We start from the raw sequence: 14,778 nt of genomic DNA, 5'->3' as shown, positions 1-14,778 counted from the left end.
AATTACTCCCTCCCTAAGGATACCTGTGGGTTCAGAATTACCAGGAGAGTCCGGGTCAAAACTCCTAGAAAGGGCATCTGCCTTAACATTCTTAGAACCCGGTAGGTATGACACCACAAAATTAAAGCGAGAAAAAAATAAAGACCAGCGCGCCTGTCTAGGATTCAGGCGTCTGGCAGTCTCAAGATAAATCAAATTTTTGTGGTCAGTCAATACCACCACCTGATGCCTAGCCCCCTCGAGCCAATGGCGCCACTCCTCAAAAGCCCACTTCATGGCCAAAAGCTCCCGATTCCCAACATCATAATTCCGCTCTGCGGGCGAAAATTTGCGAGAAAAGAAGGCACAAGGCCTAATGACGGAGCAGTCGGAACCTTTCTGCGACAACACTGCCCCAGCTCCGATCTCCGAAGCGTCAACCTCAACCTGAAAAGGCAGATTCACATCAGGCTGACGCAACACAGGGGCAGAGGCAAAACGGCGCTTAAGCTCCTGAAAGGCCTCTACAGCATGAGGGGACCAATTAGCAACATCAGCGCCTTGTCTGGTCAAATCAGTCAGTGGTTTAACGACATCCGAAAAACCAGCAATAAATCGGCGGTAAAAGTTGGCAAAGCCCAAAAATCTCTGAAGACCCTTAAGAGAGGAGGGCTGAGTCCAGTCACAAATAGCTTGCACCTTGACGGGATCCATCTCAATGGAAGAGGGAGAAAAAATATACCCCAAAAAGGAAATTTTCTGGACCCCAAAAACGCACTTAGACCCCTTCACACATAAAGAATTAGACCGCAGAACCTGAAAAACTCTCCTGACCTGCTGGACATGAGAGTCCCAGTCATCAGAAAAAATCAGAATATCATCCAGATATATTATCATAAATTTATCCAGAAAATCGCGGAAAATATCATGCATAAAAGACTGGAAAACTGAAGGGGCATTAGAAAGACCAAAAGGCATGACCAAATACTCAAAGTGGCCCTCGGGCGTATTAAATGCGGTCTTCCACTCATCCCCCTGCCTGATCCGCACCAAATTATACGCCCCACGAAGATCAATTTTAGAGAACCACTTAGCACCCTCTATACGAGCAAACAAATCAGTAAGCAATGGCAATGGGTATTGATACTTAACAGTGATCTTATTCAGAAGCCGATAATCAATACATGGTCTCAAAGAGCCGTCTTTTTTTGAGACAAAGAAAAACCCAGCTCCCAAGGGAGAAGAAGATGGACGAATATGTCCCTTTTCCAAAGACTCCTTTATATATTCCCGCATAGCAGCATGTTCCGGCACAGACAAATTAAACAAACGACCCTTTGGATATTTACAACCCGGTATCAAATCTATGGCACAATCGCACTCACGGTGCGGAGGTAACGACCCAAGCTTGGGTTCGTCAAAGACGTCTTGATAATCAGAGAGGAACTCAGGGACTTCAGAGGGAATGGACGACGAAATAGAAACCAAAGGTACGTCCCCATGAATACCCTTACATCCCCAGCTCAACACAGACATTGCTCTCCAGTCCAAGACTGGGTTGTGAGACTGCAACCATGGCAATCCCAGTACCAAATCGTCATGTAAATTATACAGCACCAGGAAACGAATAATCTCCTGGTGATCCGGATCGATACGCATGGTTACTTGTGTCCAGTATTGTGGTTTATTATTAGCCAATGGGGTGGAGTCAATCCCCTTCAGAGGAATAAGAGTCTCCAAAGGCTCTAAATCAAAACCACAACGATTGGCAAAGGACCAATCCATAAGACTCAGAGCGGCGCCAGAGTCAACATAGGCGTCCGTGGCAATGGATGACAAAGAACAAATCAGGGTTACAGACAAAATAAACTTAGACTGAATGGTGCCAATGGAAACAGACTTATCAAGCTTCTTTGTACGCCTAGAGCATGCTGATATAACATGAGTAGAATCCCCACAATAGAAACACAATCCATTCTTCCGTCTAAAATTCTGTCGCTCGCTCCTGGACAGAATTCTATCACACTGCATACTTTCTGGCGTCTTTTCCATAGACACCGCCAGATGGTGCACCGGTTTGCGCTCCCGCAGACGCCTATCAATCTGAATAGCCATTGTCATGGACTCATTCAGACCTGCAGGCAAAGGGAACCCCACCATAACATCCTTAACGGCATCAGAGAGACCTTCTCTGAAAGTTGCCGCCAAGGCGCACTCATTCCACTGAGTAAGCACAGACCATTTACGGAATTTTTGGCAGAAAACTTCAGCTTCGTCTTGCCCCTGAGATAGTGCCATCAAAGTTTTTTCTGCCTGAAGTTCCAAATGAGGTTCCTCATAAAGCAAGCCCAAGGCCAGAAAAAACGCATCCACATCGCGTAACGCAGGATCCCCTGCTGGCAATGAGAAGGCCCAATCTTGAGGGTCACCCCTGAGCAAGGAAATCACAATCCTAACCTGCTGAGCAGGGTCTCCAGCTGAACGAGACTTCAGGGACAAATAAAGCTTACAATTATTTCGGAAATTCTGGAAGCTAGCTCTATTCCCTGTGAAGAACTCCGGCAAAGGAATTCTCGGCTCAGATACCGGAGCATGTACCACAAAATCTTGTAAATTTTGTACTTTCGTGATGAGATTATTCAAACCCGCAGTTACACTCTGGAGATCCATTATTGTCAGGTGCACACAGAGCATACAGAGATTAGGAGGAGAGAGAGAAAAAAGACTGCAGCAAGGCAGACTGGAGAAAAAAAAAAAAAAAAAAAAAAAAAAAAATTCCAGCAGACTTCTTATAACTCTCCTTTCTCAACCTGGGTCTTTAACACTTTATGGGCCGGTCAAACTTTCATGATCTCTGCAGGCAGAGATCATAGCAAGCCTATAGAGGGACAAGCTCTCGGAAGATGGAACTATACTGACCATGAACTAAGCCTGCCGCGCAACTAGAAATAGCCAGGTAGCATTTCCTATTTATCGCTAGATGCCCAGCTCTGGCCTAAGACCTAAATAGCTAGCAGAGGGAAATATAAGACCTGGCTCACCTCTAGAGAAATATTCCAAAGAAGACAGTAGCCCCCCACATGTAATGACGGTGAGTTCAGATGAAACAACAAACGCAGCAGGAAAATAGTCTTAGCAAATTTGAGGTCCGCTTACTAGATAGCAGAAGACAGATAGTATACTTTCATGGTCAGCAGAAAAACACTAACAAAACACCATCCAGAGATTACCTTAAACTCTGGCATTAACTCATAACGCCAGAGTAGCAATCCCTGATCAACGAGAGCTTTCCAGACACAGTAACAAAACTTCAGCTGTGAACTGGAACAAATAGGCAAAACAAAACATGGACAAAAGTCCAACTTATCTAGAAGTTGTCTAGAAGCAGGAACAAGCACTGAGAGGCATCAGATAACATTGTTGACCGGCAAGAAACCACCAGAGAAATGAGCTTAAATAGCGACACCCACTACTGATGGAACCAGGTGAAACAGGAAAGAGGATGACAAGTCCAATTCCACAAGCGGCCACCGGGGGAGCCCAGAATCCAAATTCACAACAGACTCCCTTCCCTTTGAGGTGGGGTCCGGCGCTGAGCCCACATCTGTTCCAGCACGGGTCACCGATGGGTTGGTATGACAACCAGTGGTCTCCAGCAGACCTCTGTGGCTGTTACTGCCAGATTGCCATGAACATCGCCCAGTGGACGGCACTCATAGCAAGTGATCAAGTTTGCTACATACAGGCAATCTGATCATCGCCTGTATGTAGCAGAGCCGATCGGTTATGACAGCTTCTAGTCTCCCAAGGAGATTACTGAAGCATGCCTGGGGAGACTCGGGGCCTAGCCGAAACTGCATGGACCAGGGATCATCCCGCCGTACCCGCATTCCTTTTAACATGGGCAAAACACTACTCAGACAACACAGGGTTAGGGTATAACAGTGTGGCAATGCTTTATTGAACTACAAAACAGGCAGGTAACACAGAACAGTTGGAAAGAAGGAATATAAACCAGCTCACCCGTGATGTATAATCCAATCCTCGGGAGCACGGACCCGCTGTGTCCAGGCGTATAGAGTCCAAAAAAGAAAAGAATGTCCAGCTTCACCGAATCCGTAAAAAAGAGTTTTCTTTATTCACAAACTTTTAAGCATAGAGGATACAGACTTCAGCACAAACCATATGGGTAAGAATCTCAACACAGAACAGGCCCAGCAAAATACCCAAGATGGTGCACATTAGAGTCTCGCCGGGATAATGGCAGTTGTGACTTCAGATCTTCCAGGGTCGCTACCTCACCTGTGACACACACACAGAGAGGGGAACGACTAGAGTAGGAAGATGACAATCCATTCAGTCCATACAAGGCCAGTTGATCCAAGGACTAAAACCTGGCTTCATCTTCCAGGATCAGTTACTCCACTTGAGGCACGTAAAAAAAGGAGGCAACAACAAGTGTAGGAAGATGACAGTCCATTAAGTCCATACAAGGTACAAGGCCTGTTACGCCGAGGATCACAACCTTGCTTCTTCAAATGTATCCATGGTTCAGCGATGGCCAATAGAGCAGATCTGTATTCTTCCAACCGAGGCCGAAAACACCTAGGTTGTTTCCTGTAGAATATTAGCTCAGTGTTCCTCATGATGGAGCCATGATGTAAAATGGCTGCTGTCCTGTCTCTGGTCCTTTTCATATGTATGGATGTCTTGGCAGAATCTATCTGGCTATTTCACTCTCACTCTTTATACAAAGGCATGTAACCTATTTTTAGACTTAACAAGTGTCCCTCATTCAGTATTTACATAAAGGGTAGGAATGGAGACAAGATCAAGTAGCATTACTTATTTAAACTATTTGCATAGTTTTTCCTTCTCTGCTTTAGAAGTCAACAAACTGGCTCCATAACACAATGCATTTTTAGCGTATCAGCAAACATCACTAGTGATCAAGGATAAGAGCTCAATAAAAGTTAATATTACAGGCTTAGGGTACCGTCTCACTGTACGATTTACCAACGATCACGACCTGCGATACGACCTGGCCGTGATCGTTGGTAAGTCGTTGTGTGGTCGCTGGGGAGCTGTCACACAGACCGCTCTCCAGCGACCAACGATGCCGAGGTTCGCTGGTAACCAGGGTAAACATCGGGTTACTAAGCGCAGGGCCGCGCTTAGTAACCCGATGTTTACCCTGGTTACCAGCTTAAAAGTAAAAAAAAAAAAAAAACAGTACATACTCACCATCTGATGTCCGTCAGGTCCCTTGCCGTCTGCTTCCTGCTCTGACTGAGCGCCGCCGTACAGTGAGAGCACAGCACAGCAGTGACGTCACCGCTGTGATCTGCTCTCACTTTCCAGCCGGCAGACAGTCAGAGCGGGAAGCAGACGGCAAGGGACCTGACGGACATCAGATGGTAAGTATGTACTGTTTGTTTTTTTTTACTTTTATGCTGGTAACCAGGGTAAACATCGGGTTACTAAGCGTGGCCCTGCGCTTAGTAACCCGATGTTTACCCTGGTTACAAGCGAACGCATCGCTGGATCGCTGTCACACACGATCCAGCGATGACAGCGGGAGATCCAGCGACGAAAGAAAGTTTCAAACGATCTGCTACGACGTACGATTCTCAGCAGGGTGTCTGATCGCAGTAGCGTGTCAGACACTGCGAGATCGTAACGATATCGCTAGAACGTCACGAATCGTGCCGTCGTAGCGATAAAAATGCCACTGTGTGACGGTACCCTTAAACAAGTCTGTTTTCTTGACCAACCAGAAATCAACACTTAAATTTGAAAGCCAACATACAGATAACATTCTATTATTCTTCGTTTGCTAAAATTAGTCTTCTGGTTATTTAAGATACAATGTTTATTGTCTTCACAATGCCAAAAGTAAGGAAAAAAAAAAGTTCAAATCACCCTCCCCTTTCACCTCAATTCAAAATAAAACAATAAAAAGAATCAAACATCCATATATTAGGTATCGCTGCGTTCAGAATCGCCCAATCTATCAATATGAAAAAAGAATTAACCTCATTGCTAAACAGCGTAAAGAAAATAAAGTCAAAACGACAGAATTACTTTTTTTGGTCGCCAAAGCATTGCGTTAAAATGCAATAACGGGCGATCAAAAGCTTTTATCTGCACCAAAATGGTATCATTAAAAACATCAGCTCGGAAAGCAAAAAATAAGCCCTGATCCAACACAAAAAGTTTCCAACAAACTTGGAATTTTTTACCATCACTTCAATAAAAAAGAACCTAAACATGTTTGGTGTCTATGAACTCATAATGACCTGGAGAATCATAGCGGCAGGTCAGTTTAAGCATTTAGTGAACATGGTAAAAAAAACAAAAAAACAACTGTGGGATTGCACTATTTTTTGCAATTTCACCGCAGATGATTTTTTGTTCTCATTTTCCAGAAAACGTTATGTTAAAAACAAAGGTGTTCAAAAGTACAACTCGTGCAGCAAAAAACAAGCCCTCACATGACCATTTTGACTAAAAAAAAAAAAGAAAAAAGATATGGCTCTGGGAAGGTGATCAAAAATGAAAATGCAAAACTGAAATACCTCTGTTGGTTAAGGGGTTGAACTTGGTTTTTAATTGTATGTTCTTTTATACTTCACCTAATAAAGAGGAGTTATTTTTAATGATAAATGTTTGTTTTGGGTCGTTTATTTTCTGTTGGTGTTTGGTTTATCCTATAAAACTCCCATATAATATTCTCACCTTGAACGCACACCGCGCCCATCATGTTTTGTACAATTTGTCAATAATATATATATAGGTTCTTCCCGTCAGTTATTTTTGAAGGTCAACAAAATACGATTTTCCTGTAATTCATTTCTCACCCTCTAGGTATAATAATGGCTTTTCCCTGTGTGGGATTTTTGATGTTTATAAAGGTTGACAACTAGTTGGACAAGCCCTTCTCATTCCTCATGTTTGGTCCTGTTAAAATAAAAACACTTATACAAACCTCCCATGGTGGTGTCGTTTCACTGGTGTTGGCGCTTGTGTTCTTGGGTTTCTTTTGAGGTTTTTACGTCATGTGAGCCCTGTGCCCAATCAGCGCTGAGGTCACTGTCCCCACCTTCTGACAAATCAAGCATCATGAGTCAGAGAGCAGCCGTGACCCTGGCTTCCTGTTCATGTTCAATACGTCCGAAGGAAGGAACAGTGAAGCTGACGCTGATCGGGTGCAGGGCTCGTGTGATGTAACCACCTCACATAAGCCACGGGACAGTGAGTCTCGACACCGCTGAAGTGGAGCCGGCCGCCAGCCGAGTATGAGTGTTTTTATTTTAATGAGGCCAAACATGAGGAATGAGTTCACTGAGAAAAAAATACTAATAAGATATAATTATATATAAAATGATCCCATGATTAGAAGATTCATTGACAAAAGGATAAAACTAAACTTTATTAATTACAAATGTAAAACTATACCCACAATTCACTCCCTGAAGGTTAGTCAGTAGGTGACTAAAAGAAAAAACATGTACCCCACAGTTCAGTATATAGGGTGAGGTGACGTATACACACTCACTCTCCAAGCCTCTCACTTCTATGGGTTTCATCGTCCTCACCAAAGGCGACTCATCAGGAGACTATTTAATATTGACCTATATTCAAGTGAGACTAGACAAAAAAAAACTAAAATCATGTTATCGGAAACAGTCAGAAGACCAGCCACATATTGGCAGACCCCAGACCTCAAACTATATACTTCGTAAGTGTATACGCCACTCCAGTGTCAGGAATACATAGTATGTGACAATACAGTATATACCGCTCAGGGAACACAACTATCAGAGATAATCTCCATATTCATACTAAATAATGGCACAGATCTTCCAGACATTATAGTTGCACACATCCCTAGTCCTTATACGATATTGCACTCATTCCTTGACAGACCAAGCAAAAAGGAAAAGACACATACCTAAAATGGGGAACACCAAATATGTATCTTAATCTTTTAACCCCTTAGTGACAGAGCCAATTTGGTACTTAATGACCGAGCCAATTTTTACAATTCTGACCACTGTCACTTTATGAGGTTATAACTCTGGAACGCTTCAATGGATCCCGCTGATTCTGAGATTGTTTTTTCGTGACATATTGTACTTCATGATAGTGGTAACATTTCTTCGATATTACTTGCATTTATTTATTAAAAAAAAACGGAAATATGGCAAAAATGTTGAACATTTTGCAATTTTCAAAATTTGAATTTTTATTCCCTTACATCAGAGAGATATGTCACAAAAAATGGTCAATAAATAACATTTCCCATATGTCTACTTTACATCAGCACAATTTTGGAAGAATTTTTTTTTTATTATTAGGGAGTTATAAGGGTTAAAATTTGACCAGCAATTTCTTATTTTTACAGCAAAATTTACAAAACCATTTTTTTAGGGACCACCTCACATTTGAAGTCAGTTTGAGGGGTCTATGTGGTAGAAAATGCCCAAAAGTGACACCATTCTAAAAACTGCAACCCTCAACGTGCGCAAAACCACATTCAAGAAGTTTATTAACCCTTCAGTTGCTGCACAGGAACTGAAGCAATGTGGAAGGAAAAAATGAACATTTTACTTTTTTTCAAACATTTTATTCAGAACAAATGTTTTTTCTTTTCACAAGTGTAAAAAAAGAAAATGAACCACATAATTTGTTGTGCAATTTGTCTGGAGAATGCCGATACCCCATATGTGGGGGTAAACCTCTGTTTGGGTGCACAGTAGAGCTCCGAAGGGAAGGAGCGCCATTTGGCTTTTTCAACATATAATTCCCTGGAATTGAGATCGGACACCATGTCGCATTTGGAGAGCCGCTGATGTGCCTAAACAGTGGAAACCCCCCACAATTGACCCCATTTTGGAAACTAGACCCCCTAAGGAACTTATCTAGGTATGTGGTCAACACTTTGAACCCCCAAGTGCTTCACACAAGTTTATAACGTAGAGCGGAAAAAATTAAAAATCATTTTTTTTTCACAAAAATGATTTTTTCACCCCCAATTTTTTATTTTCCCAAGGGTAGCAAGAGAAATTGGTTCCCAAAAGTTGTTGTGCAATTTGTCCTGAGTATGTCGATACCCCATATGTGGGGGTAAACCTCTGTTTGGGTGCACAGTAGAGCTCCGAAGGGAAGGAGCGCCATTTGGCTTTTTCAACATAGAATTCCCTGGAATTGAGATCGGACACCATGTCGCGTTTGGAGAGCCGCTGATGTGCCTAAACAGTTGAAACCCCCCACAAGTGACCCCATTTTGGAAACTAGACCCCCTAAGGAACTTATCTAGGTGTGTGGTCAACACTTTGAACCCCCAAGTGCTTCACACAAGTTTATAACGTAGAGCGGAAAAAATTAAAACTCATTTTTTTTTCACAAAAATGATCTTTTCACCCCCAATTTTTTATTTTCCCAAGGGTAGCAAGAGAAATTGGACCCCAAAAGTTGTTGTGCAATTTGTCCTGAGTATGTCGATACCCCGTATGTGGGGGTAAACCTCTGTTTGGGCGCACTGCGGAGCTTGGAAGGGAAGGAGCGCCGTTTGACTTTTTAATCTCTTAATTGTGAGAGTGGACGCCATTTTGGGTTTGTAGATGTGCCTAACAGCAGAAACCCCTCACAACTGACCCCGTTTTGGAAACTACACCCCTCAAAGATTTTAGTCAGGGGTATATTGAGCAATTTGTACCCACATGTACAACACAGAGTTTGATAACATTAGGTCGTCATATTGAAAAAAATCATTTTTTTCCACGAGAATCTTGTTTTAGACCTGAATGTCTCACTTTTTCAGAAATAACATCAAAAAGTGGACCCCCCAATTCGTTACCCACTTTATTATGAGCGTAGCGATATCCCATATGTAGTCAAAAAGTTCTGTTTGGACAAATGGCAGGGCTTGGACAGAAAGGGGCACAATGTGACAAATTTGGCTTTATTTGAAATTGAAGATCCAGGACCCATTCAAAGCTTCTAGAGACATTGAGCAAAAAAGAAAATCCTTCCAGGAATTATTACTCACAGAGGGAGGCATGCTCCTAAAACACATTGGCTGACTATAAAATTGGTCTTGCTAACAAAACAGTTGTCCCGCATTTGCGCAGGAAGAATAAACTGTACTGGAATGAAGGGCAAAATGTGTAGGAAAATGCAGCCAACTATGTGGCAAAGCGGAGTTTGTTCCAAAGATGAAAGAACACCATCAGGGCTAGAATGGCAGACACTTTCAGAGACTGGTCGTACAACGTCCTTTTAGATCCATCAATCCCTATATGGGGACAAACGTGCCAATAGACGTGGTACACCATAGCAAGCTCCCACCCGCCAAGGTCAGAACCGCTATATGCACAAAACAACCAGTTCTCTATAGAAAGTATTGTCTGGTACCAGAGGTTCGGCAAGAACCATAAAGTAAAGCCCATAGTGTATAAGTATGGAACGTCCTAATTTTTTTAGAAATCCTACAATAAAATGATCATGCCCGTATCATCAACATAAATATAAGTAATATAAATGGAAGCCAAAGTTTTGTGTAGCAAGACAGTCAAAATGTTTGTGAGTAATCAAGTCCTAGAATTAATTTTCAGATGATCTCACTTTTCAAGATCATTTCTGGGGTCCACATTCTAACGCTTACTGACATGGGTACGTGGACGAGAATTTGTTGGAATAGTAGTTTGGCATGGGATTGATCAAGTCCTAGAACTTTCAAATGACCTGACTTTGCAAGAACATTTGGGGGGTCCACACTCTAGAGCGTACAGACGTGGGTACTTGGATGAGAATTTGTTGGAATAGTAGTTTGGCATGGGATTGATCAAGTCCTAGAATTTTCAGATGACCTGACTTTGCAAGAACATTTGTGGGGTCCACACTCTCTAGAGCGTACAGACGTGGGTACGTGGATGAGAATTTGTTGGGATAGTAGTTTGGTATGGGATTGATCAAGTTCTGGAATTATGAAATGGGGTAAAATGGGATCTACTAATCAATTGTTCCAAATTGTACTACTTGGGCCACTAAGCAGAAAATAAAAATTATTGAAAAAAAAACAAACTAATAATTGTAGGTGGTGTGGTAGGTCTCAAAACAAGGGGAGATACAAAGGCCTGGTTGGGATGGGCATGTGGGGCAATAGAATCGGGAATCACTCCATCTGCCATGCTTTCTGCAGACTCGGCATCTTTTTTGAGGATACCTTTGGGTGGGAGTGACAGGGACAGGGTGAGGAAAATGGCGTTCTGAAAGTCTCCGGGAATCCTCAGAGTCGAAGGCTTCCCCCGGTGTCATGGACTCAAATATGAGGCTCTCTACAACTTTTTCCTGAAAGTGCAGGAACGCAAGTGATCCTTGTGATTTTTTATATAGGACAAAACTGTTATATGTGGCAGTTTGAATTAGATAGATTGCCACCTTTTTATACCACGCCCTGGTCTTCCTCTTGACCAGGTATGGTTGCAGAACCTGGTCTGATAAGTCTACGCCACCCATGTGTTTGTTGTAGTCTGTGACGCAGACAGGTTTTTCTTTGTCCCTGGTGGCACCCCTCTCTCTGACCGTCACAGTGGTGTCCGTATGCAGTGTGGAAAGCATGTAGATGTCCTTCCTGTCTTTCCACTTCACTGCAAGAAGTTTGTCGCTTGCAAGTGAGAATGACGCCCCCCTCTCCAAGCGTCTGGACACCAACTGTGACGGAAGCCCCACTCTGTTTTTCCTCACTGTCCCACAGGCCCCTGTATTTGCAGCATGGAGGGATTTGTATAGGGGGATGCTCGTGTACTAGTTGTCCGTATACACGTGGTACCCTTGATTGAGAAAGGGCATCATTAGCTCCCAGACAATTTTGCCTGGGATACAAATTGTCTGGGGGCAGTTTGGGGGGTTTATTTGGCGGTCCCTACCTTCATAAATTAAAAAGGTTGACGTGTACCCTGATGAGCTCTCGCAAGCTTTGTATAATTTTACGCCGTATTTGGCTCTCTTGGAGGGAATAAATTGGCAGAATGACAGATGGCCCTTGTAGCTCATCAAGGACTCGTCGACTGCCACATTTTGCTCTGGGGTATAGGAATTTAGAAAGGTTTTTAGGAGGGAAATTAGGGGTCTTAATTTATTTAGCCGATCATAGTTGGGGTCAGTTCTTGGGAGGGCTTGAGAATTGTCACTAAAGTGGAGGAATCTCATCAGGGCTTCGTAACGGACTCGGGTCATGATGGCTGCAAATACAGGGGTGCAGTGGACAGCTTTTGTTGCCCAGTAAGAGCGGAGAGTGGTTTTTTTTTTACTATACCCATATTCAGGGTGAGGCCTAAGAATTTTTTTTATTTCGGGGACATTTGTGGGGATCCAGGAACGAAAGGCATTGGGTTTTTGGGAAATATACTGCCGGGCATATAGGTTAGTTTGGTGGACGATTAATTGCAGGACTTCGGGGCTAATGAAAATTTCAAAAAAATCAATGGGGGTAAAATTGGCGACATCTACTTTTATTCCAGGGATTGCAGAAAAAGGGGGAATTTGAGGGGAAAATGAGGTGTCATTATACCACAGCGGTGGGGGGACTGGAGTACTTGGTCCTGCCTCTGAAGCTTCAGCAGTGACCGACTCCGCTACCATCGGGCCGGGGGATCCCGTGGACGAAGAGTCGTCATCACTGTCTGAAAGCTGCTCAGCTTCAGAGGCAGATTCCGTTTCACTGCCGGAGCTGCCGGAGCAAAGCAGGCTGTAAGCTTGCTCCGAGCTGAAAGTTCTGCGGGCCATTTTATTTATTTCCAACCCTAACCAAAAATTTAAAAAAAAATTATAGTTTTTTTTTTTTTTTTATAATCCTCTGCTTATGATGCAGGGATTACGGAGAACGGGGGTGGGTAAATTCGATGCTGGCGGATATAGAAATGTTTTTTTTTTTATCACTGACAGGGCAGCGCTTGAAATGTAGTCTCTCTCTCTTCTCTCCCAGAACAACTACAAGGAGAGAAGAGAGAGGTACATCCCAAGTGCTGCCATGTTTATCAAACATTTGGGGTTTTGATCACTGTGATAGGACAGATCACAGTAATCAAAACCCAGCAGCCTATGAGAAAATTCTCACAGGTTGCTGGGTCTCTGCTGGCAGATCATGGCAGGCGTACTGCGCATGCGCCCGCCATTTTCTTCCAGCAGAGAAGAAGGGGGGCCGGGAGCTGTGGGCTGAAGACCTGGGACCGAGGACAGAACAGGCGGTATGGTGGGGGGCTCGGGGGACTCTATTTCTCTCCCTTCTGATGTACGATCACATCAGAGGGGAGAGAAATGCAAAGCAAACTTTTTTTTTTTTTTACAAACTATATGCAGCGATCGCAACCCCGGGGGTCTGTAAAGACCCCCGGGATTGCGATCGCTCCAGGGGTTGGCAAAAACCGACCCCAATACACTGCGGGGGAAGCTTGGTTCTGGCGGCCGCAGCTATGCTTTGGCGGACGCATCTGCCCATGCGCCCGCCATTTTGGAGCCCTAGGAAGGAGGAGGGTCGGGGACCGGATGGGGAGCTTTGTCGGTACATAAGGTACCGTGGGGGGCTCGGGGGACCCTATTTCACTCCCCTCTAATGTGCGATCACATTAGAGGGGAGAAAAAGAAAATGCAAGACCGGATTTTTTTTTTTTGCGATCGCCGGTAAACGGTTAATTACCGGCGATCGCAAAAGCGGGGTCGGTAAAAACCGACCCGAATCATGTTCTCTGGGGTCTCGGCTACCCCCGGCAGCCAAGACCCCGGAGAAAATCGGACTGTGGGGGGCACTATACACTTTTTCCACAGCGCCGTTAATTAACGGCGCTGTGGTTTAAGTACCCTTAGCGGCCGCTGTTAAAAGGCGTATCGGCGGTCGTTAAGGGGTTAAATATTTATTTGAGTCCAAAACATATAAAGATAGATAAAAACATTTAAAAACAATAGACAAAAACCCCATAAAGAGGTAGACCCCCCCTAGGACCCAAACCTACATTATTTTTGGTATTGCAATATCCAAGAAAATCTTATATCAAATGGACATGACAGGGATAACAATCATGACAGGAAATTTAAGCAGTATATAGCAAACCACATATAATGTGGTTACATAGAAGAAATGAGCATAGGCCAACCTGCTTTTGACAAAAAAGATCACATATACCTCCACAATAGGCTACCATAACAGTCCAAAGAAAATATATGTATACATCAATAAAAAGCCCTATGATAAATGTTAGGACAGGTAATGGCATGTATAGTATGCATAGTAGGAAGACTTATTATTGTCAAGCTGTTAAATGCAACCATAGTACAATACTCAGTGGAGGGAAAAAAAAAAGAGATGAAAAATGACCAGCCGGAAACCTCTAGCTCCATGAATGTTTACAATAAACGAAAAGAATAGCCATAGTGAAAATATCATTCAGACATGCCCAAAAAGTATGCAAACCGAGTAGGGGGTCCAAAAGAGGGTCAAAGACCCAACGCGTGTCGCCACAGCAGTGGCTTTATCAAGGGTAAGAGTGGTCCTTGACAGACCGCAGCATGGCCATTAGTTAGACGCTGCTATTGATCTTTGGAGCAGGTAAGTTTTCCCTGAGTGGTACATATTGGGTCATCTGAAAACGGAGTTTAGTCCAGGACAATTTGTCTGCACTACTAATTAACACCTGTTACATTACCAAACTAGGGCAAGAATTGTACTGTATTTTCACCTACTATCTATTCCGACACTGGAGTGGCTTATAAACTTACAAAGTATATAGTGTGAGGTCT

The sequence above is a fragment of the Ranitomeya variabilis genome, chromosome 4 (assembly GCF_051348905.1).
Source record: "Ranitomeya variabilis isolate aRanVar5 chromosome 4, aRanVar5.hap1, whole genome shotgun sequence".
NCBI classification, from domain to species: domain Eukaryota; kingdom Metazoa; phylum Chordata; class Amphibia; order Anura; family Dendrobatidae; genus Ranitomeya; species Ranitomeya variabilis.
This window is presented reverse-complemented; position numbering follows the sequence as displayed.